Genomic DNA, 21,430 nt, shown 5'->3' with positions numbered 1-21,430 from the left:
TAAGCCCCGTCTACTCAGCCCTAGAAATAACTTCTTAAATGCTTTCTCTGATCTGTTTATGCTGCGTCTTCTGTTGCTCTGGTTTGATTGGCGGTGTTGGCTCATTGAGTCATTTCTTCCTTTTGATAAGAAATGTGTTGCCTTTACTCTCTTGGAAGGGATGCATGCAGGCTGTGTTTTAAGACCAATTGGATATTTTGCTCATCTATTACTAAACATCTCACTAACTCGTTTCAGGAAACTAGGAATATGCTGCGGGGTCACTACTTCACAGGAGAGCCATCTGAATGCAGACTGTTTAAATTAAATCAAAATGCATTTTTTCGGGTAATGCGTTTTCCTGGAACATGCAAACTTTCATGTGCCTTAATAACAAACTTGTATGCATCTGTAAATCTGATTAAAATTGTTCAATTACGTGCCTAGTTGGTTTAGTTACAGAAAAAGGCCGCCAGTCATGATTGGCTGAGCTAATGAGCGTGCTGGACATGCCTAGAGATGAGTTTGGATTGGTCTGCCATATAGCACACTTCTGTCTATTTTAGCTGGTTAGTATGTGTTGGTAATCCTGTCTAACGCATCTTAAAAAAAAACTATATCTCCTAGTAGAACTGCTTAAGTATTGCTCTCTACTTTCTGGAGGACCGAGTTTTGAAATCAGTGGAATTAGAGTATGATAGCTAATGAGATGGGGAAAACACCTGTCTCCAGATTACATCTTCAAACTAAGGGCAACCGTGACAGGGAGAAGCATCCATCCATGATGTATACGGTCAGATAGTCTACACCCTAAAAAGTAAAGGTTCCTGGAGTATCCATTAGGGGTTTTAAAAATTTAAACTGTGGGGGAACCCCTATAAGTCTATAAGTTCTTCGAATAACCTCTTTTAATGGATCCTTAAAGAACCTTTTGTGGTTAATTTAACTAACCCACCTCCCCTATTATTGTTAATAATAACACAATATTTTAGTCATCAGTGTTTATTATGATCTAAATGGCAAAGCAGAATTATAAATATAAGGTAAACTCCCATCAGAGCCTCAAGTCCAATGGGTATATCCTGTCCCTTGTTGATGTTAATGTGTTGATGTTCTCCTTATCCATAGCCAGAATGATTTTGCAGTGCATTTGATATGCCTCCTTGTCTGTATAGTTGCAGACATAGACACAAAAAGTGAGCAGTTCAGTCATCTGCACCCAATACAGCTAGCCTTCAACATATTCTTAAAGCCTACATATTCTTACCTTATTGTTGATTGATATCCGTTGAATTGTGTCCATTTTCTGTTTTAGAAACATCTGCACAAATATGAAAAGAGATGGTATAATCATAGAATAATATCAATTTATAGCATACAAGGGACAAACCATAACTTAAATTGAGGAGATCCTCACATTCTTTACAAGTGTTTCAGTTGGGCAGCTTGGTTTCTGCATGAACCCTCACACACTAAGGAAGTTCCTCGATGAACCCCACCTCCTATGGGCTTCTTGGAAGAACTTTTTGGGGGGCATTTGTAGTGCCAAGAAGCCTAAGGTTCTTCTAGGAACCTCCTTAGTTGGTTCTTAGAAGAATCTTAGAACCTTTGCTAAACCCCTAATTTTTAGAGTGTAGCTAATTACATTTTCAGATATTACACGTTTCTAATTGACAAAGTCGTTTTCATGTCAAGTTAAAATGTAAATGCTAGCTAACGTTATGTGCATGGTCTTATTTAATATCTCCGAGCCATTTGCTTTGCTAACATTGAACCTGGTTGGTTAGCTACCTGCAGATTCATGCAAGGTAGTAACATCATGAGTTGGGACTATGGTTCATTGTTTACCTAGCTACCTATGAATGTGTGGGAGCGCTGAATAACTGACAAATGTACGAATGCTCAATATCCGTTTGCTATGGCTAGCATCAGTAAATGTTGGCAAAAAGAGTAAATTGTTGCCAGCAGCACAGTTGCAGTCACCAACACTCTGGATAACATAAAAACAGCCTAACCAGCTATGCTAGGGCGAGTAAAATGGTCAGTAAGCTGTTCTCTACTTTGTGTCTAGAAGTAGCTAGCAAGCTAGCCAACTTTAGCCAGTTAGTTTGGGTGCTTTACCCTTTAGGAGATGGGTGTGAACGATGCTGAATGGGTGTAGACAAAGAAGAGCTCTCCAATAGGGACCAATTCAATTCAAAGGCCCTTTTCTCAAAAGAGAGGTTACAAGTTTGTCAACTTTAAAGCAGAATTACTTTTCCATCTTACCTCAAATGCAGTGTATGATATACCATTTTGTAGCTTTCTGTCTCTGATTAGATCCAATGTAAAAAACACAATTTCAAATTTTGCAACATAAGACCGAATCAAGGCGGTCGGTCATAATTGTGATCATTGTATTACATAAACTCTCCCTCGCTCTCCATTTGGCAAATGAGCTGCCCAGTGACGTGAGTTTACCAGATGAGCTAAATGCCTTCGGTTCTCACTTTAGAGGCAAGCAACACTGAAACATGCTTGAGAGCACCAGCTTTTCCAGTCGACTGTGTGATTACGCTCTCCGTAGCCATTGTAAGAACTTTAAACAGGTTAACATTCACAAGGCCAGACGGATTACCAGGACTTGTACTCAGAGCATGCGCTGATCAGCTGGCAAGTGTCTTCAGATTTTCAACTTCTCCCTAACCCAGTCTGCAATACCTACATGTTTCAAGAAGACCATCATAGTCCCTGTGCCCAAGAACACCAATGTAACCTGCCTAAATGACTACTGCCCCATAGCATCCAAATCTTTATCCATGAAATGCTTTGAATGGCAGGTCATGGCTCACATCAACACCATCATCCCAGAAACCCTGGACCCACATCAATTTGCACACCGCTCAAACAGATCCACAGATGATGCAATATCTATTGCACTCCACACTACCCTTTCACACCTGTACTCCGTTCACCCATGACTGCGTGGCCACGTAGGACTCCAACACCATTATTAGGTTTGCCGACAACATGAAGGTGGTATGCCTGATCACCAATGACCATGAGACCGCCTATAGGGAGGATGTCAGAGACCTGGCGGTGTGGTGCCAGGACAACGACCTCTCCCTCAACGCGAGCAATACAAAGGAGCTGATCGTGGACTACAGGAAAAGGACGGGAGAGCACGCATCCATTTACATCGACGGGGCTGTAGTGGAGCGGGTCGAGACCTTCAAGTTCCTTGGTGTCCACATCACTAAGGACCTTTAATGGTCCAAAAACAACAACACAGTAAAGAGGAGGTCATAACAATGCCTATTCCCCCTCAGGAGGCTGAAAAGATTTGGCATGAGAGCGCACATCCTCAAAACATTGTACAGCTGCACCATTGAGAGCATCCCTGACTGGCTGCATCACCGCTTGCTATGGAAACTGCTCAACATCCGACCTCAAGGCACTACAGAGGGTAGTGCTTATGACCCAGTACAAGTCTGGGACCAAAGGTCTCCTTAACAGCTTCTACGCTCAAGCCATAAGCTAAACATTTGATCAAATGGCTACCTGGACTATTTGCATTGACCCCCTTATTTTATTTAATTGCACCAACTCTGTTACCCAGGCTAACTGGATTCTAACCACAGATTCACACGTACTACACGGACAGTCCAACACACACACACACCTACAGACACACAAACACACACATTAACATTCCCTCCCACTCTTCATATATGTTGGATGCTACTCTTTGTTATTATCTATGCCTAATCACTTTACCCCTACCTAAATGTTACCTTAATTACCTCAACTACCCTGTACCCCTGCATGTTGACTCAGTACCGGTACCCCTTGTATATAGCCTTGTTATTGCTGTTTTATTGTTACTATTTTTCCCTTTCCCTTTAGGTTAGGAAAAAATTAACTTAACGGCTGTTAAACATTTATTTAGTAAGGTTTACATTTAGTAAGGTTTACTACACCTGTTGTATTTGCTGCAGATGGCAAATAATAATTCATGAAAAATAAGACAACCACTTCCAACAATATCTCAGATCCCTCCCTAAACTGTAGTTGCATGTATCACCATGAAGACTGGTGGCTCAGCTATGAATGGGTATTTACACAAACAAAGTGGTAGAGGGCTGTGATCAAAGCAAGCTCCTGTGGATGTGGCAGGGAGCATTACATTTACATTTAAGTCATTTAGCAGACGCTCTTATCCAGAGCGACTTACAAATTGGTGCATTCACCTTATGACATCCAGTGGAACAACCACTTTACAATAGTGCATCTAAATATTTTAAGGGGGGAGGGGGTGAGAAGGATTACTTTATCCTATCCTAGGTATTCCTTAAAGAGGTGGGGTTTCAGGTGTCTCCGGAAGGTGGTGATTGACTCCGCTGTCCTGGCGTCGTGAGGGAGTTTGTTCCACCATTGGGGAGCCAGATCAGCGAACAGTTTTGACTGGGCTGAGCGGGAACTGTACTTCCTCAGTGGTAGGGAGGCGAGCAGGCCAGAGGTGGATGAACGCAGTGCCCTTATTTGGGTGTAGGGCCTGATCAGAGCCTGGAGGTACTGAGGTGCCGTTCCCCTCACAGCTCCGTAGGCAAGCACCATGGTCTTGTAGCGGATGCGAGCTTCAACTGGAAGCCAGTGGAGAGAGCGGAGGAGCGGGGTGACGTGAGAGAACTTGGGAAGGTTGAACACTAGACGGGCTGCGGCGTTCTGGATGAGTTGTAGGGGTTTAATGGCACAGGCAGGGAGCCCAGCCAACAGCGAGTTGCAGTAATCCAGACGGGAGATGACAAGTGCCTGGATGAGGCATGAGGGACGTGACTGTCCTGGGGCTTATGTGCTGCCATAGGCAGCATAAGGCTATACAGTACCAACCAGGAGGGGTGTATACTCCATTCTCCTCAGCCTTGCTGCAAGCATAGACCTGAGTGAGCCAAGCATGATGGGATGCACACACACACACACACACACACACACACACACACACACACACACACACACACACACACACACACACACACACACACACACACACACACACACACACACACACACACACACACACACACACACACACACTTCTTACACGTAATGTGCAGCAATGAACATCTCCAACAGCAGTCTCTGATCCCATTCGCACAGGGAAGCCTTTTGGAAGTCCTGCATCATTAACACTCTTCCACTGTTCATTACCGTATATAGGAGGTAGCTCTACATATTTAATTTGTCTCACTCTGATCTCTTCTCCCCTTACCCCCCTTTATAGGAGGTAGCCCTACATATTTAATTTGTCTCACTCTGATCTCTTCTCCCTATACCCCCTTTACTCTCCTACATGACCCCCATCAACCTAACCGCATAATCAAACAGTCGTGTGATGTAGGTACAGTGATGTAGGTACAGTGTTGAGGGACCTGAAGTTGGCCACATGTTGAGTCAACACTCTCCTCATTCATAGGGATGATTACAGTATAGTGTCTGCTTTCTTAAGGTGTCCGCATGCTTACCAGCCGAAACAATTTGGTAGAGTTCGTGCATATATTATGATGACGTTTTGTGACATTTCTTTTGGACTTCTGTGAGTTTTTTTGGGCTGTTTTGGGCTGTTCAGGCACACAATTATTTTCTGGAGGCAAGCCGAAGTTCAGAGCCAAAGTCTGTCATTTTGTCATTGAGAAATACTGCACAAAACATACAATTGTGCGATTTAAGATTTATTCTTCAAAAATTAATTACAGGTATATTCGATTAATCCTTGCTATTTTGAGGAAGTGTATACTGGCTATGGCATCTCAAAATGGACAAACGGGACTATTGCTGCTTTTTTCAAGCGAAGGTCTTAAGGGAGAATGCAAGCAAGGTAGCCCAGTTCGGCTAGGGGGCAGCTGAACTAAAGCATGCTGACACCTATAGGTCTCACTGCTGAAAATCAGAGGTGTTCACAGCAATGGGAGGACCATCCTCCTCAGTGAACTTCATAAAATGTATAACATGTAAAAGGTTATTATTTTTAGATAAAACTATACTAAATATATTCACATCACCTAATAATTGTTTAAACACACTGTGTTGCAATGAAGGTCTCCTCTGTAGGGTAGCACCATGTTGTAGCCGGAGGACAACTAGCTTCCATCCTCCTGGATACATTGACTTCAATACAAAACTTAGGAGGCTCATGGTTCTCACCCCCTTCCATAGACTTACACAGTAATTATGACAACTTCCGGAGGACATCCTCCAACCTATCAGAGCTCTTGCAGCATGAACTGACATGTTTTCCACCTAATCAAAGGATCAGAGAATGAATCTAGTACTGAAAGCATACGCTACAGCGAGCTAGCAATGTGGTGAGTAGACTCAAAGAGAGAGAGAGACAATAGTTGAACAGTTAATCAAAGATGAAGGAGAAGAGAGAATTCATAATTTCACTTACTATACTAGCAAATGCAGCTAGCTAGTTTAGCCTACTCAAACAGAGGGATGCTATGTCAGCTATCTGGTTATGACTACCCAACACAACACTGGAACTCTTCCAAGTCAAGGTAAGCTTTTGGTTTGACATTGACACATGGGCCCGCCAGTGTAACTGCTAACCTGCTTATTGAAATGCTTACTGACTGTACACTGTAAAGTTACTGCATGCTTAGTGTGTTTACTAACGCGTTAGTCAACATAGCTAAAATAACTATGATGTTACTGTAAGGCGTGCGTACTGGCGGTGGAGAAGTCAGGCGCAGGAGAGCAAAGACAGTTACAACGGCTCAGTTTTAATGATAAAAATCACATTGAACAAAAACAATATATACAATGGGACAAAAACAAACAGACATAACGTGCACAAGCACTTACAATAAACAATACCAGACAAGGACGTGGGGAACCGAGGGTTAAGTAAACACCATGTAAATGATGGAATTGAAACCAGGTGTGTAGGAAGAATAGACAAAACAAATGGAAAATGAAAGGTGGATCGGCGATGGCTAGAAGACCAGTGACGTCGACCGCCGAACATCGCCCGAACAAGGAGAGCGACCGACTTCGGAGGAAGTCGTAACAGTTACTTTAGCCTAAATCGTTGTCACCATTAGCTGTGTCTAGCAGTTATGATATGGTTTGTCTTGGAGAGGTTTTTCGCCTGGTCACATACAGCTGATGTATTGTGCATTGAAGTCCACAAGCGACGGGAAAAGGTGAGGGGGACGAGAGCACATAGATGCGAGAAGGAATACAACGTGGCTGCTATGAAAGTGAACTGTGTTTACGAGTGATCGGGGGTGTATTAATTCCACTAAAAAACAGAAGCAAATGCAACGAAACGGGAATAAACATACCTGGATTTGTCCAATAGAAACTAGAGGTCGACCGATTAATCGGAATGGCCGATTTAATTAGGGCCGATTTCAAGTTTTCATAACAATCGGAAAACTGTATTCTTTTGGGCGCCGATTAAAAAAAAAAAAACTTTTTTTTTTACACACCTTTATTTATTCTTTATTTAACTTGGCAAGTCAGTTAAGAACACATTCTTATTTTCAATAAGGGACTAGAAATGGTGGGTTAACTGCCTTGTTCAGCGGCAGAACGACAGATTGTTACCTCGTCAGCTCGGGATTCAATCTTGCAGCCTTTCAGTTACTAGTCCAATGCTCTAACCACTAGGCTACCTGCCGCCCCACATAACAGCAGCATGGGGCGAGCTGCAGCTCAAGAACATCTATGTTGCTTGTTCCTCATGACTACGGAGCTACTGTGACAGGCAGCTGAGCAAAGGAGAATTCATGTTGAGAGACCAGTCATGCTGTGTGATTTCATAATTTATTCGCAAAGCAGATGCCCTCACCCAGGCGACACGCATCACCTACACATTTCACAACCAGGCGGTCGCCGCGGTGGCATGTTTATCAGAGTACACAGCAGTAAAGGCATCATGGGAGATTAGGTATAGTACCAACCGAACATGCCTTGGTCAACAAAGCCGAGATAGGCTAAGTGGAGAATCGTCATCACATTTGGTTGTGTGAGAAGTTACGATCTCTGGCATGATGTTATACACAAGCCGTAAACTTTCTCAACATGCTTTATGTAATATTGATACCCCCGCTGTGGCGTGCCATCACCGTGCATAGTGTTCATTGCTTGTTCTTTTTTTTCCAAACAGATAGTAAAAGGGATCTTTTCTGGCATGCTCTCAGGAGTAATTTTATGCATGAGGCCATAATAAATCCTACTATTTACATTCTGGCATTAGTATGAATAATGCAACGCTGTTAGGGATAATAAAAAGTTCAAAGAAAATTTGCATTTAGGAATAAACTACAGGATTGTTCAACTCCTGCTGCTATGTACATTTTTTTTGGATTCATTTAAATGAACTCAAGCGCCTGAGTTGCTGACTGACTGGCATGCGTTGAATGCATTTGCGGCTAAGCTTCTTAACCTTTTTTGCAAGATTTGTTGACCCATTGTGTTTTGGCTGGAGAGGCGTGTTGTGACAGGAGTACAGATATATTGGGGTTAAAGGAAAGGTGTTTGTGATGGTCCGCTTCAGTCTGCTTCTTGCCAGTGAATGTCTCCCATTTACAGGTCAATCCATAGAGAGACGGAGGAAAAAAGGGAACAGGGACACAAGTATGCTGTCCCATAGGTGTTTGACAGCCCTAAAGGGGACGGCTCGGCTCGGCTGCTCACCTCTCAAGCCTCTGTTCCAATCTAGCATACGCCATAGGTCTAGACCAGGGGTGTCAAACCAATTATTGCCCCGGGGGGCTGCATTCAGTCGTCAACGAGGGCCGGGGGCTGCATTCAGTCGTCAACGAGGGCCGGAGGGCTGCATTCAGTCGTCAACGAGGGCCGGAGGGCTGCAGTGAAAATATGTAATATTTCCTCTGGAAAGTATCTCTGATGGCAGGACTTGAAAGACAACAGGTCGGTTGGTTAAATTCTGTTTCTTCTATTGTAAATAAACTGCCAACTTCAAACACCCAATTCCTTATCTTTAGATGTTACGACAGAGACGTGATATTGCTACACTCATTTACTTTCCTCCTGGCATGTCTTGATCCACAAAAAAATGCATTTCCACCGTTATCTGTGAAATTACAATTCAAGTAGGAAGTAAGTAAACATTGAAGAAAACATTGTGCAAAACACGATGGAAAAGTTCCTTTGTGACCAGGAGCAATGAGATCTATTATAAAACTTGTTTAAACAGAAGGACATTTCTTAATGGACTTGCTAGTCAGCAATCAAGTTTTCAAGATATGGAACTTTAAAAATACATAAATCATCCCTGTATGATGTCTAATATGATGCTGTGTTTTGGATCATAACGAAAACCTAATTGCTGACAAGGAAAACATTGAGACTATGTCAAGAATGGACTATTGAAACAAATTCCAAAATACTGTTTTTGGGTGGAGTTTTCCGTCAAAGTGGCAATCCGCAGTTGAAACAATAACAAAGCGTACTCTCCGCCACTGTTCAGATGATAAAAACTGAGTAATGGGGCTGGAGAAATGTAACCACTCTCAAATTCATAGACAGAGCTTTGGATGCAAGGACTGACCATCATGTGATATTACAACTATAGTTTTAACATGATTTTAGGCTATACAGTGTTTGATTACATTTACTTTGTTTGCAAATATCGGAGTAAAACAAGCTTATACTTTGGGGTTCTGATGGGGTACGAGAGTTGAACTAAGATCACGAAGCATTAATAAAAGTTATAAATTAAGACGTACCAATTGATTCTTGAAGAATATAAGTCCCAAAAATGGATGTAGCAACTGCTGATTGCCTCCTTTAACAGCAGCGCTCCAGGCGTCATGTCTTGCTGTTTGCTTTTCTTTTTCCACACTTGGCTCTGAGCCAGTGGGACAGTGTTCAACTGAAATGAAACTCTTATTGCAGTAGTCTCTCCCTGCAAGTCCATTAGGGGATGTTTTGTTAAATCGCCAAGTTATCCTTCTACTTAAAAAAAAGGACCGCAGTGTAAGCGTGGCAGGCTTGGTTGAGTTCATTTACTTTTTGAATCTCTACGGCAGAGTGAACAAGACTCACGAAACAAACCCTAATAATTGTGATGTAAAAACATGTGTAATTTGCCTAGTTCAAAAGGTAACTCCAGCATGAGTATTCATTAGTTCACTGTCCTTTACCTGTGTTTTCTCTTAAGTTGATTGAATTGGCACCTTGGTCTCAGTCATAGCTAGCACCGTTATTCAGGTACTCTAGCAGAGCCATGCTGTGGCCTTGTCTCCCATTATATTAAATATGACACACACATATCACATGACCACAGTAGCTGATTGCCCAAACAGCTGTAAGACTGGATTCTGATATATTCCAATCCAAATGTATTTTACTCTCAACTGAAATGACCTTGGACCAAATTCAATAAAAGGTTCTGTAACACACCTTAGGCTTAGTTTATGCAGTTTTCCATGAATACCTATCTGCATGATCAAATAAACAGTGTTGATTAGCTGAATCAGGGTTCTTAGTGCTGGGCTGGAATTAAACATGTGTACCTGACTCCAATGGGTTCCCAGGTCCAAGATCCGGGGGGTGGGGGGGGGGGGGGTTCTAAATAGTCTGTTTGTAACCCTGTCAACACATTGCAGGGTGAAACACTGACATCTGAAGTGGTCTCAGGAAATGTCAGCATCCACACCTTCCCTTCCGGCTCCTTGCGTTTATGCTCCTTTCTATTCCCCTGTAAACCTGCGAGTGACACCATGGGATGAGGACCCATGTCTGAATTGATTTAACACTTCATTTATGAGATGACAGCTGAATCAAGATGAACAGCGCTGCCTGTCACGGCTCCTACCCAATGCATTCATTCCAGGGTGATAGACCAAACAGGCCTGTGTAGCTCTTTACACCTAAATACATTCCCTTCATGGCAAGTTTTTTTTTCTCACTCGTTAACATATTTTTGGTAAGACTGGGCAATAAGTTACAGGTCTGTGAGAGCAAGAATTCTTGCTTGTTTGTAGGTGACCAAATACTTATTTTCCACCATAATTTGCAAATAAATTCATAAAAAATCCTACAATGTGATTTTCTACAGAAACAAAAATCTAATTTTGTCTGTCATAGTTGAAGTGTACCTATGTGTCACGCCTTGGTCATTGTATCTTGTGTTTTTGTTATATGTTTGGGTAGGCCAGGGTGTGACATGGGTTTATATGTTGTATTTCGTATTGGGGTTTGTATTAATTGGGAGTGTGTATTAGTAGGGGTGTGTCTAGTTAGGCTTGGCTGCCTGAGGCGATTCCTAATTGGAGTCAGCTGATTCTAGTTGTCTCGGATTGGGAACCGTATTTAGGTAGCTTGAGTGCGCATTGTATTTCGTGGGCGATTGTACCTGTCTCTGTGTTAGTCACCAGATAGGCTGTATTTAGTTTCACTCGTTTGTTGTTTTCATATTTTCAGTTATTTCATGTTCTGCATTAGCTTCATTAAAAGTCATGAGTAACCTACACGCTGCTTTTCGGTCTGACTCTCTTCAAACAACAGACGAAGTTCATTACACTATGATGAAAATTACAGGCCTCTCGTCTTTTTAAGTGGGAGAACTTGCACAATTGGTGGCTGACTAAATGCTTTTTTGCCCCACTGTATATATATATATATCCTGAGCTTTCTTAGATCTCCTAGATATCGGAACCAACTTCAAAACCGTGTGATTTTTTTTTTACTGTGTTTTGCCATTTGGGTGTTATTCAAAGGGCTTCTATTGGCTATTAAAAATGTAATATTTGATAAAATTAGTTTTGTAAAAATGTTTAAAAAAATATACCGACAGAGGTCTTCAAATTTGCTAAATGATCCATTGTATGACAATCTTAAAACAATTCCGTATGTTAGCTTAGTAGAAGCCACTCAGGGATTTCACCATGAGGCCAATGGGGACTTTCTAACAGTTAGAGTTTAATGGCTGGATAGGAGAGAACTGAGGATGGATCAACATTGTAGTTAGTCCACAGTACTAACCTAATTGACAAAGTGAAAAGTCTGTACAGCATCCTATTTGCAACGAGGCACTAAAGTAATACTACAAACAAATGTGGCAAAGCAATTCACTTTTTGTCCTGAATAAAAAGTGTTATTTTTGGGGCCAATCCAATACAACACATTACTGAGAACCACTCTCCATATTTTCAAGCATAGCTATGCTTGCAATCGGTAAGGACAGGGGTTTTTCTGGATAAAACCAAAAACAGAATGGAGATAAGCAGAGGAAAATCCTAGAGGAAAACCTGGTTCAGCATTCCACATTTCAGCTGGACAATAACCTAAAAACAAGGAAAATCTTCACTGGAGTTGCTTACCAAGAAAACAGTGAATGTTTGTGAGTGACAGTCATAGTTTTGGCTTCAATAGGCTTGAAAATGGTTATCTAGCAATGATCGACAACCAATTGTACAGAACTTAAATTTTTTTAAAGAATAATGTGCAAGTATTTCACAATACATGTGTGGAAAACTCTTAGAAACTTACCCAGAAAGACACACAGCTCTAATCACTGCCAAAAGTGATTCTAATGTATTGACTCAGGGGGTTCAATACTTATGTAATTAATATGTCAGATTTATGTATTTTATTTTACAAATGTTAGAACTTTTGTTCCACTTTGACATTTGAGAATTTAGCTCAGATCATTGACACAAAAATTACAGTAGAATCGAATCCCACTTTATAGGTAAATGTTAATTGCCTAGGCAACAGGATAGATCATAGACAGTAGCAGCAGTGTGTGTGTGTGTGTGGTGTGTGTGTGTGTGCGTGTGTGCGCAATCTAGCTTATGTGTGGGCGTATGTAATGTTTGTCTGTGTTGGGGTGTAAGTGTGTGGGTAGGGTCAGCACAAAAAATGATCAATGCAGGTAGTTTGGGTAGCCATTTGATTAGCTACACTATATAGATACACAAAAGTATTTGGAGACTCCATCAAATTAGTGGATTTGGCTATTTTAGCTATTCCCATTGCTGGCAGGTTTATAAAATTGAGCACATAGCCTTACAATCTTCATAGACAAACATTGGCAGTAGAATGGCCTTACCGAAGAGCTCAGTGACTAGGATGCCACCTTTCCAACAAGTCAGTTCGTCAAATTTATTCCTTGCTAGGGCTTCCCCGGGAGGCTGTGTGTGCTGTCTTTAAATGTACCATAATTGCTGGACTATTAAGCGCACCTGAATATAAACCGCACCAACTGATACATTTAAAAAAAAGAAAGTATTTTGTACATAAATACGCCGTGTGCGGTGCCTACCGGTACATTGAAACAAATTACCTTTACACAGCCTTTAAATGAAACACGGCTTGTAACAAAAATAAATAGGCTTTAACGAAACACGGCTTGTAAAAAAACCTACCAGTAAAGTCATTGGTCACTATCTTCCTCCTCCTGTGGACTGAAACCACTGAAGTCATCTCCTTCGGTGTCGGAGTTGAATAGCCTCAGAATTGCTTCATCCGATGTTGGATCGTTTTCATTGTAGCTCTCGTCACTTTCATCCGGAGGCAAATACCCCGCTGAGCTCATGCTGCTCCTTCAACACGCAGCAGTCCAGCCTTTCGAAACCCGTTGATGATAGTGGATTTTTTGACAATGCTCCACGCTGTCAGGACCCACTGGCACACTTGACCATAAGTGGCTCTTCGCATGCGGCCCGTTTTAGTGAAGGATTTCTCCCCACTTGTCATCCAAGCCTCCCACTGAACACTGAGCGCCACCTTAAATGCACGATTTACACTGATGTCCAGTGGCTGCAAATACTTTGTTGTGCCCCCAGGAATCACAGCTGGAATTGAGTTTGTCCTCTTGATGGCATCTTTCACAGAATCTGTTATGTGGGCCCTCGAGCAATGCCTTGTTCTTGTGAAAGAATCCTCCCGGTCACTCCGTATGCCATTCATGCATTAGGCCTTCCGTCATCCAACCTTTCTTGTTGACTTTCATAACAATTCCTCTCGGGAATTTTTCTTTTGGCATCGTCATGCGTTTAAAAATGAACATCAGTGGAAGCTTTTCTCCCGATGCCGTGCAGCTCAGAACACAGGTGAAGTGCGTTTTGTCATGCCCAGTTGTTTTCAGCGTGACGGATGATTCGCCTTTCCTGTTGACAGTCCGAGTGAGAGGCAGGTCAAATTTCAGAGGAACCTCATCCATATTTATGATGTCGTGCGGGCCGATGGAATGCTCCTCTATCTTTGCATCAGTGAATTTGCGGAAGTTTGAAACTTTTTCCTCGTAGTCGGGAGGGAGCTGCCGACACAGACTCTGATGGACAGGCCCTTACCTCTCATAAATCTTAGACACCACGATGGTCCACCTCTAAAATCCTCAAACTTCATTGCGGTGGTGATTGTTTTGGCTTTCAGTCGGATCTGCACAGTTGAAACACCTCGGCCGTCTGCTCTCTGTGTGTTGACCCAGTCTTCAAGCTCATTTTCTAGTTCGGGCCATCTGCTTTTCTTCCCTCTGAAAGCTTTTGTCGTCTTTTTGCACCGAGTCAGTTCCTCACGCTGCTGTTTCCAACGTCTTATCAGCGACTCATTAAGGCCAAGCTCCCATGTAGCAGCTCTATTCCCTTTTCCAACAGCCAGATCGATCGCCTTCAACTTGAAAGCTGCATCATATGCATTTCTCCGTGTCTTTGCCATGATGAGGGTGACAAAATGACTACCGTAATCAGAATGATGGGAAGTTTGAGCGCGCTCGATTTACGTCACATGTGACGGTGCTCAGTTTTTTGGAGGCATGAATCTTGTGAAAGCGGGAAAAAGCCATAAATTAGCCGCGTCATTGTATAAACCGCGAGGTTCAAAGTGTGGGAAAAAAGTAGCGGCTTATAGTCCAGCAATTACGGTATGTAGTCTGAATGTAGTAAAGCTTGGCGGCAAGCTTTACACCACTCCAGCTGACGCTTGGCATTGAGCATGGTGATCTTAGGCTTGTGTGGGGCTGCTCGGCCATTGATACCCATTTTATGAAGCTCATGTCGAGCAGTTCTTGTGCTGACGTTGCTTCCAGAAGCAGTTTGGAACTCGGTTGTGAGTGTTCCAACCGAGGACAGACACATTTTACTCGCTTACAGTACTCGGCGGTCCTGTTCTGTGATCTTGTGTGGCCTACCACTTCGTGGCTGAGCCATTTACATTTAAGACATTTAAGTCATTTAGCAGACGCTCTTATCCAGAGCGACTTACAAATTGGTGCATTCACCTTATGACATCCAGTGGAACAGTCACTTTACAATAGTGCATCTAAATCTTAAAGGGGGGGTGAGAGGGAATACTTATCCTATCCTAGGTATTCCTTAAAGAGGTGGGGTTTCAGGTGTCTCCGGAAGGTGGTGATTGACTCCGCTGTCCTGGCGTCGTGAGGGAGTTTGTTCCACCATTGGAGGGCCAGAGCAGCGAACAGTTTTGACTGGGCTGAGCGGGAGCTGTACTTCCTCAGTGGTAGGGAGGCGAGCAGGCCAGAGGTGGATGAACGCAGTGCCCTTGTTTGGGTGTAGGGCCTGATCAGAGCCTGGAGGTACTGAGGTGCCGTTCCCCTCACAGCTCCGTAGGCAAGCACCATGGTCTTGTAGCGGATGCGAGCTTAAACTGGAAGCCAGTGGAGAGAACGGAGGAGCGGGGTGACGTGAGAGAACTTGGGAAGGTTGAACACCAGACGGGCTGCGGCGTTCTGGATGAGTTGAAGGGGTTTAATGGCACAGGCAGGGAGCCCAGCCAACAGCGAGTTGCAGTAATCCAGACGGGAGATGACAAGTGCCTGGATTAGGACCTGCGCCGCTTCCTGTGTGAGGCAGGGTCGTACTCTGCGGATGTTGTAGAGCATGAACCTACAGGAACGGGCCACCGCCTTGATGTTGGTTGAGAACGACAGGGTGTTGTCCAGGATCACGCCAAGGTTCTTAGCGCTCTGGGAGGAGGACACAATGGAGTTGTCAACCGTGATGGCGAGATCATGGAACGGGCAGTCCTTCCCCGGGAGGAAGAGCAGCTCCGTCTTGCCGAGGTTCAGCTTGAGGTGGTGATCCGTCATCCACACTGATATGTCTGCCAGACATGCAGAGATGCGATTCGCCACCTGGTCATCAGAAGGGGGAAAGGAGAAGATTAGTTGTGTGTCGTCTGTATAGCAATGATAGGAGAGACCATGTGGGGTTATGACAGAGCCAAGTGACTTGGTGTATAGCGAGAATAGGAGAGGGCCTAGAACAGAGCCCCGGGGGACACCAGTGGTGAGAGCGCGTGGTGAGGAGACAGATTCTCGCCACGCCACCTGGTAGGAGCGACCTGTCAGGTAGGACGCAATCCAAGCGTGGGCCGCGCCGGAGATGCCCAACTCGGAGAGGGTGGAGAGGAGGATCTGATGGTTCACAGTATCGAAGGCAGCCGATAGATCTAGAAGGATGAGAGCAGAGGAGAGAGAGTTAGCTTTAGCAGTGCGGAGCGCCTCCGTGATACAGAGGAGAGCAGTCTCAGTTGAATGACTAGTCTTGAAACCTGACTGATTTGGATTTGTAGTTCCTAGATGTTTCCACCTCACAATAATAGCACTTCCAGTTGACCGGGGCAGAAATGTTATGAATGGACTTGTTGGAAAGGTGGCATCCTATCACGGTGCCACATTGAAATTCACTTAGCTCATTCTACTGCCAATGTTTGTTTATGGAGATTACATGGCTGTGGGCTCGATCTTATACACCGGTTAGCAACGGGTGTGGCTGAAACAGCCGAATCCACTCATTTGAGGGGGTGTCCACATACTTTTGTACATATAGTGTACTTTATGATCACAATTCACTGTAAAATTACCGAACTATTTTTGTTTTTTAAAGAGTTTGCATTGTTTCTATGAAATAGCTTGCCAGACATAGCTAAAACAAATGTTGAATTTGCATGAATTATTGTGAAACTCATTCTGTAATGGAAGTGATGGAAGAAAATACTTTATTTTAATTTCTTGTCATTAAAAATAAATAAAAAATCCTTCACCCCTTGTGATTTTCATTATTTACCAAGGACTTTCCCCTTTCAATCAATTTGCATTTCCTTTGTGCCTATTCAACTGCTGTCAACTTCAATGGCTGTTTTTCTGTTGAGTGACATTCTCTCACAGTTCATGCAGTGCCTCTAACATTTTGTAACGTCCACGTCTTTGATTATGCAAATCAGAGACGAGATATCTACCAGTTTTTAGGAGTCTGTATCCCAGAATCATTGTACCATCTGTTCCTTACAGGTAATCATAGTACAATATGTCAAAAACCATATGTTTTCATTAAAATTATCAAAACAAACCTGAAATAAAACGTTCTTCATATGTCACAACATACTATGAACAAAAATCCACTTTTAATTGCTTTGGTTTGGGCAGCCCCAATTCAACATATCACGACAATAGCTCCATCGGAGAGGACGAGACGTTGGTTAATCAAATCTTCCCATTACAATTTGGCATATCTTCTCAAACAGCAACAACAATACACACATTCACACATGAAGTCTACTCTAGATTTGTGCTTGGCATGGAACAATTGTGGTACAACGGAGCGGGTGTGTGTGTGTTTGTGCGCATGCATCGCACATCTGTTGCTATGGGGTAATGAAGTTAGGGATAATATTGGATGAAACACAAGCTGTAATATAACACCACTTGCGACACATTTAGATTCTCCTGCCAGTCCTTGTTATACAGTAGGTAACAACCCTTCAAAGGAAGGGCCTGCATTATTAAGCATATTATTTGTCAATTGTGGTAATGAATTACGATTTTTACACACACACACGGTCTAAAGTTTCACCAGCTTCACCTGGAATGCTTTTCCAACAGTCTTGAGGAGTTCCCACATATGCTGAGTGCTTGTTGGCTGCTTTTCCTTCACTCTGCGGTCCGACTCATCCCAAACTATCTCAATTTGTTTGAGGTCGGGGGATTGTGGAGGCCAGGTCATCTGATGCAGCACTTCCTCACTCTCGTTCTTGGTCAAATTGCCCTTACACAGCCTGGAGATGTGTCGGGTCATTGTCCTGTTGAAAAACAAATGATAGTGGGACTAAGTGCAAACCAGATGGGATGGTGTGTCGCTGCAGAATGATGTGGTAGCCATGCTGGCTAAGTGTGCCTTGAATTCTAAATAAAATCAGACAGTGTCACCAGCAAAGCAGCCCTACACCATAACACCTCATCTATGCATTACGGTGGGAAATACACATGCGGAGATCATCCGTTCACCCACACCGCATCTCACAAAACCAAAAATGTCCGATTTGGATTCCAGATCAAAGGACAAATTTCCACCTGTCTAATGTCTATTGCTCGTGTCTCTTTGCCCAACCACGTCTCTTCTTATTATTGGTGTCCTTTAGTAGTGGTTTCTTTGCAGAAATTCGACCATGAAGGCCTCATTCACACAGTCTCCTCTGAACAGTTGATCTTGAGATGTGTCTGTTACTTGAAATCTGTGAAGCATTTCTTTTTTTACTTATCCTCAGCAGGAGAGGTAACTCTGGGTCTTCCATTCTTGTGGCGGTCCTCATGAGAGCCAGTTTCATCCTAGCTCTTTTCTTTATTTTTTTTACCCCCTTTTCTCCCCAATTTCATGGTATCCAATTGTTAGTAATCATCATAGCTCTTGATGGTTTTTGTGACTGCACTTGGAACTTTCAAAGTTCTTAAAATGTTCCGTATTGACTAACCTTCATGTCTTAAAGTAATAACAGACTGTTGTTTATGAACTTGGTCTTTTACCAAATAGGGCTATCTTCTGTATACCCCCCTCCCCACCTTGTCACAACACATCTGATTGCCTGAAACGCATTAAGGAAAGAAATTCCACAAATTAAGGCGGCACACCTGTTAATTGAAATGCATTCCAAGTGACTATTTCATGAAGCTGGTTGAGAGAATGCCAAGAGTGTGCAAAGCTGTCATCGAGGCAAAGGGTGGCCATTTGAAGAATCTCAAATATAAAACATATTTTGATTTGTTTAACACTTTTTTGGTTACTACATGATTCCATATGTGTTATTTCATGGTTTTGAGGTCTTCACTATTATTCTACAATTAAGAAAATAGTACAAATAAAGAAAAACCTTTGAACGTTTGACCGGTAGTGTATGTATATTTTGAATAAATATATACAGTACAATCGAGGCGAAAGCATTAGAAATTTACATTTACATTTACATTTAAGTCATTTAGCAGAGGCTCTTATCCAGAGCGACTTACAAATTGGAATGCTGTTGGCTGCTAATCTAGTTATGTTCTGTAGGTGGCACTGTGTGCTCCTTTAAAAGGATGGGTCCCAATCTCTCAAAGGTCCTAGGATCCATGTCCCATACTGAAGAGCTCAGTGACTTTCAACGTGGCACCATCACAGGAAGCCACCATTCCTACAAGTCAGTTCATCAAATTGCTGCCCTTCTGGAGCTGCCCCGGTCAATTGTAAGTGCTATTATTGTGAAGTGGAGACGTCTAGGAGCAACAACGTCTCAGCTGCGATGTGGTAGGCCACACAAGCTCACAGAATAGGCTACAAGTGCTGAAGCGCATAAAACTTGTCTGTCGCAACACTCACTACCAAGTTCCAAACTACCTCAAAGCAAGGTCAGTTCAAAAACTGTTCGTCGGGAAGCGTTCTCTGGAGTGATGAATCACGCTTCCCAATCTGGAAGTCCGACAGACAAATCTGGGTTTGATGGAAGCCAGGAGAACGCTACCTGCCCCAATGTGTTTGGTGGTGGAGGAATAATGGTCTGGGGCTGTTTTTCATGCTACAGCATACAAAAACATTCCAGACGATTCTGGCAACAGTTTGGGGAAGGCCCTTTCCTGTTTCAGCATAACAATGCCCCCATGCACAAAGCATGGTCCATACAGAATGGTTTGTCGAGATTGGTGTGAAAGAACTTGACTGGTCTACACAGAGCCCTGATCTCAACCCCATCAAACACCTTTGGGATGAATTGGAACGCCAACTGCGAGCCAGGCCTAATCGCCCAGCATCAGTGCTCAACCTCACTAAAGCTCGTGGCTGAATGGAAGCAAGTCCCTGCAGCAATGTTCCAACATCTAGTGGAAAGCCTTCCCAGAAGAGTGGAGGTTGTTATTGCAGCAAAAAGGGGGGACCAACTCCATATTAATGCCCATGATTTTGGAATGAGATGTTCGACGAGCAGATGTCCACATACACTACATGAATAAAAGTATCATTAATGATCAATAAAACACAAGTGGAAAAACACTTCAAGTAATTTCAACACCAACTCCAAATATAAAATGTATATTATATCTTGTCATTCTTATCTATTCATATCATAAAGCCAAAATTTAATTTTTACAGGCTAGTGTATATTGTGCATACATACTACTGGCATTTCAAATCACATTAACAGTTTTAATGAAGCCATTTTATACCACATGTTTGAGACCTAAATTGAATTCATTTCACACATTATCTTGTGCCCCTAATTTTAATTGCTTGAGGAATGTCAATGGATGGCATGACTTCATACAATTGCATGAGTTCATTCTGAACTGCTACAGACATATCTATCCTACCCTGCCTTTCTAAGGTCTTCGAAAGCCAAGTCAACCAACAGATTACCGACCATTTCGAATCCCACCATACCTTCTCCGCTATGAAATCTGGTTTCAGATTGCAGTCTAGGAGGAGGAACTCCTATTTGGGAGCTCTATTTCCTAGCTCTATTTGGGTTATAACTCTGAGTTGTAACTCCTAAAAAGGAGCACAAGCTGTGGTTCGACCATATGTCGCCTGTAATGGACACTGATGGTCGGCTCTGAAGCTTTTCTGTGATAGTGTCCTTTACCTTCCCAACCAACGCTGGGATGTGTTTCTCGTTTATGGTACTTCTTCCAATGGGGGTGTATTTGTTGTCCAACACTTTCAGACGGTGCTTGAAGTGGTCATTTTCCACGATCGATAATGGCAGAGTGCAGCCAGTTATTAAATCGTTAATGATGGTCAGGTGAATTTCTTGTCTTGGAGAATTTGGATTGTAACAGCTGCCACACTTGTCTGTTCAGTATCTGGTGCCTGCTGTCCTGCCTTGTACTCCCTGAATCAGAAAGAAAGAAAATCAATCTTCTATGAGATCCCTGGTAATATTAACATAAAATCTATGAACTTAAACTAATCAAAGTGGCAGCACCAATTTAATCCAACAAATATTGCAACTGTGTTGCATACGTTGCTATATACTGTTAAAATCACATTATGATTAACACAGGGTTGGGGAAACTGTAATCCGTTATGTTCCCAGCAAAAAATATTGTAATCACATTATCGATACTTTAGAAAAAGGAGATCATTGCTTCTAGGTTTACTTCCAAATTTAGAAGGGATGTTTGCAGAACTAAAGAAATGTTCATGAAACAATCACATGTTTTTTAAATGTAAAA

General features: G+C 42.7%; 1 protein-coding gene across 1 annotated transcript in view; it reads left to right on the top strand.

Annotated features, from left to right (window-relative positions):
- LOC124031612 (metabotropic glutamate receptor 4-like) overlaps positions 1-21,430 on the top strand; it is a 390,640-nt gene that overhangs the window by 75,934 nt on the left and 293,276 nt on the right. The gene's annotated exons all lie outside the window — the stretch shown is intronic.

Source organism: Oncorhynchus gorbuscha, linkage group LG03 (assembly GCF_021184085.1).
Source record: "Oncorhynchus gorbuscha isolate QuinsamMale2020 ecotype Even-year linkage group LG03, OgorEven_v1.0, whole genome shotgun sequence".
Taxonomy (NCBI): domain Eukaryota; kingdom Metazoa; phylum Chordata; class Actinopteri; order Salmoniformes; family Salmonidae; genus Oncorhynchus; species Oncorhynchus gorbuscha.
Note: the sequence above shows the minus strand (reverse complement) of the source record. Positions and strands in the feature narration are given on the sequence as shown.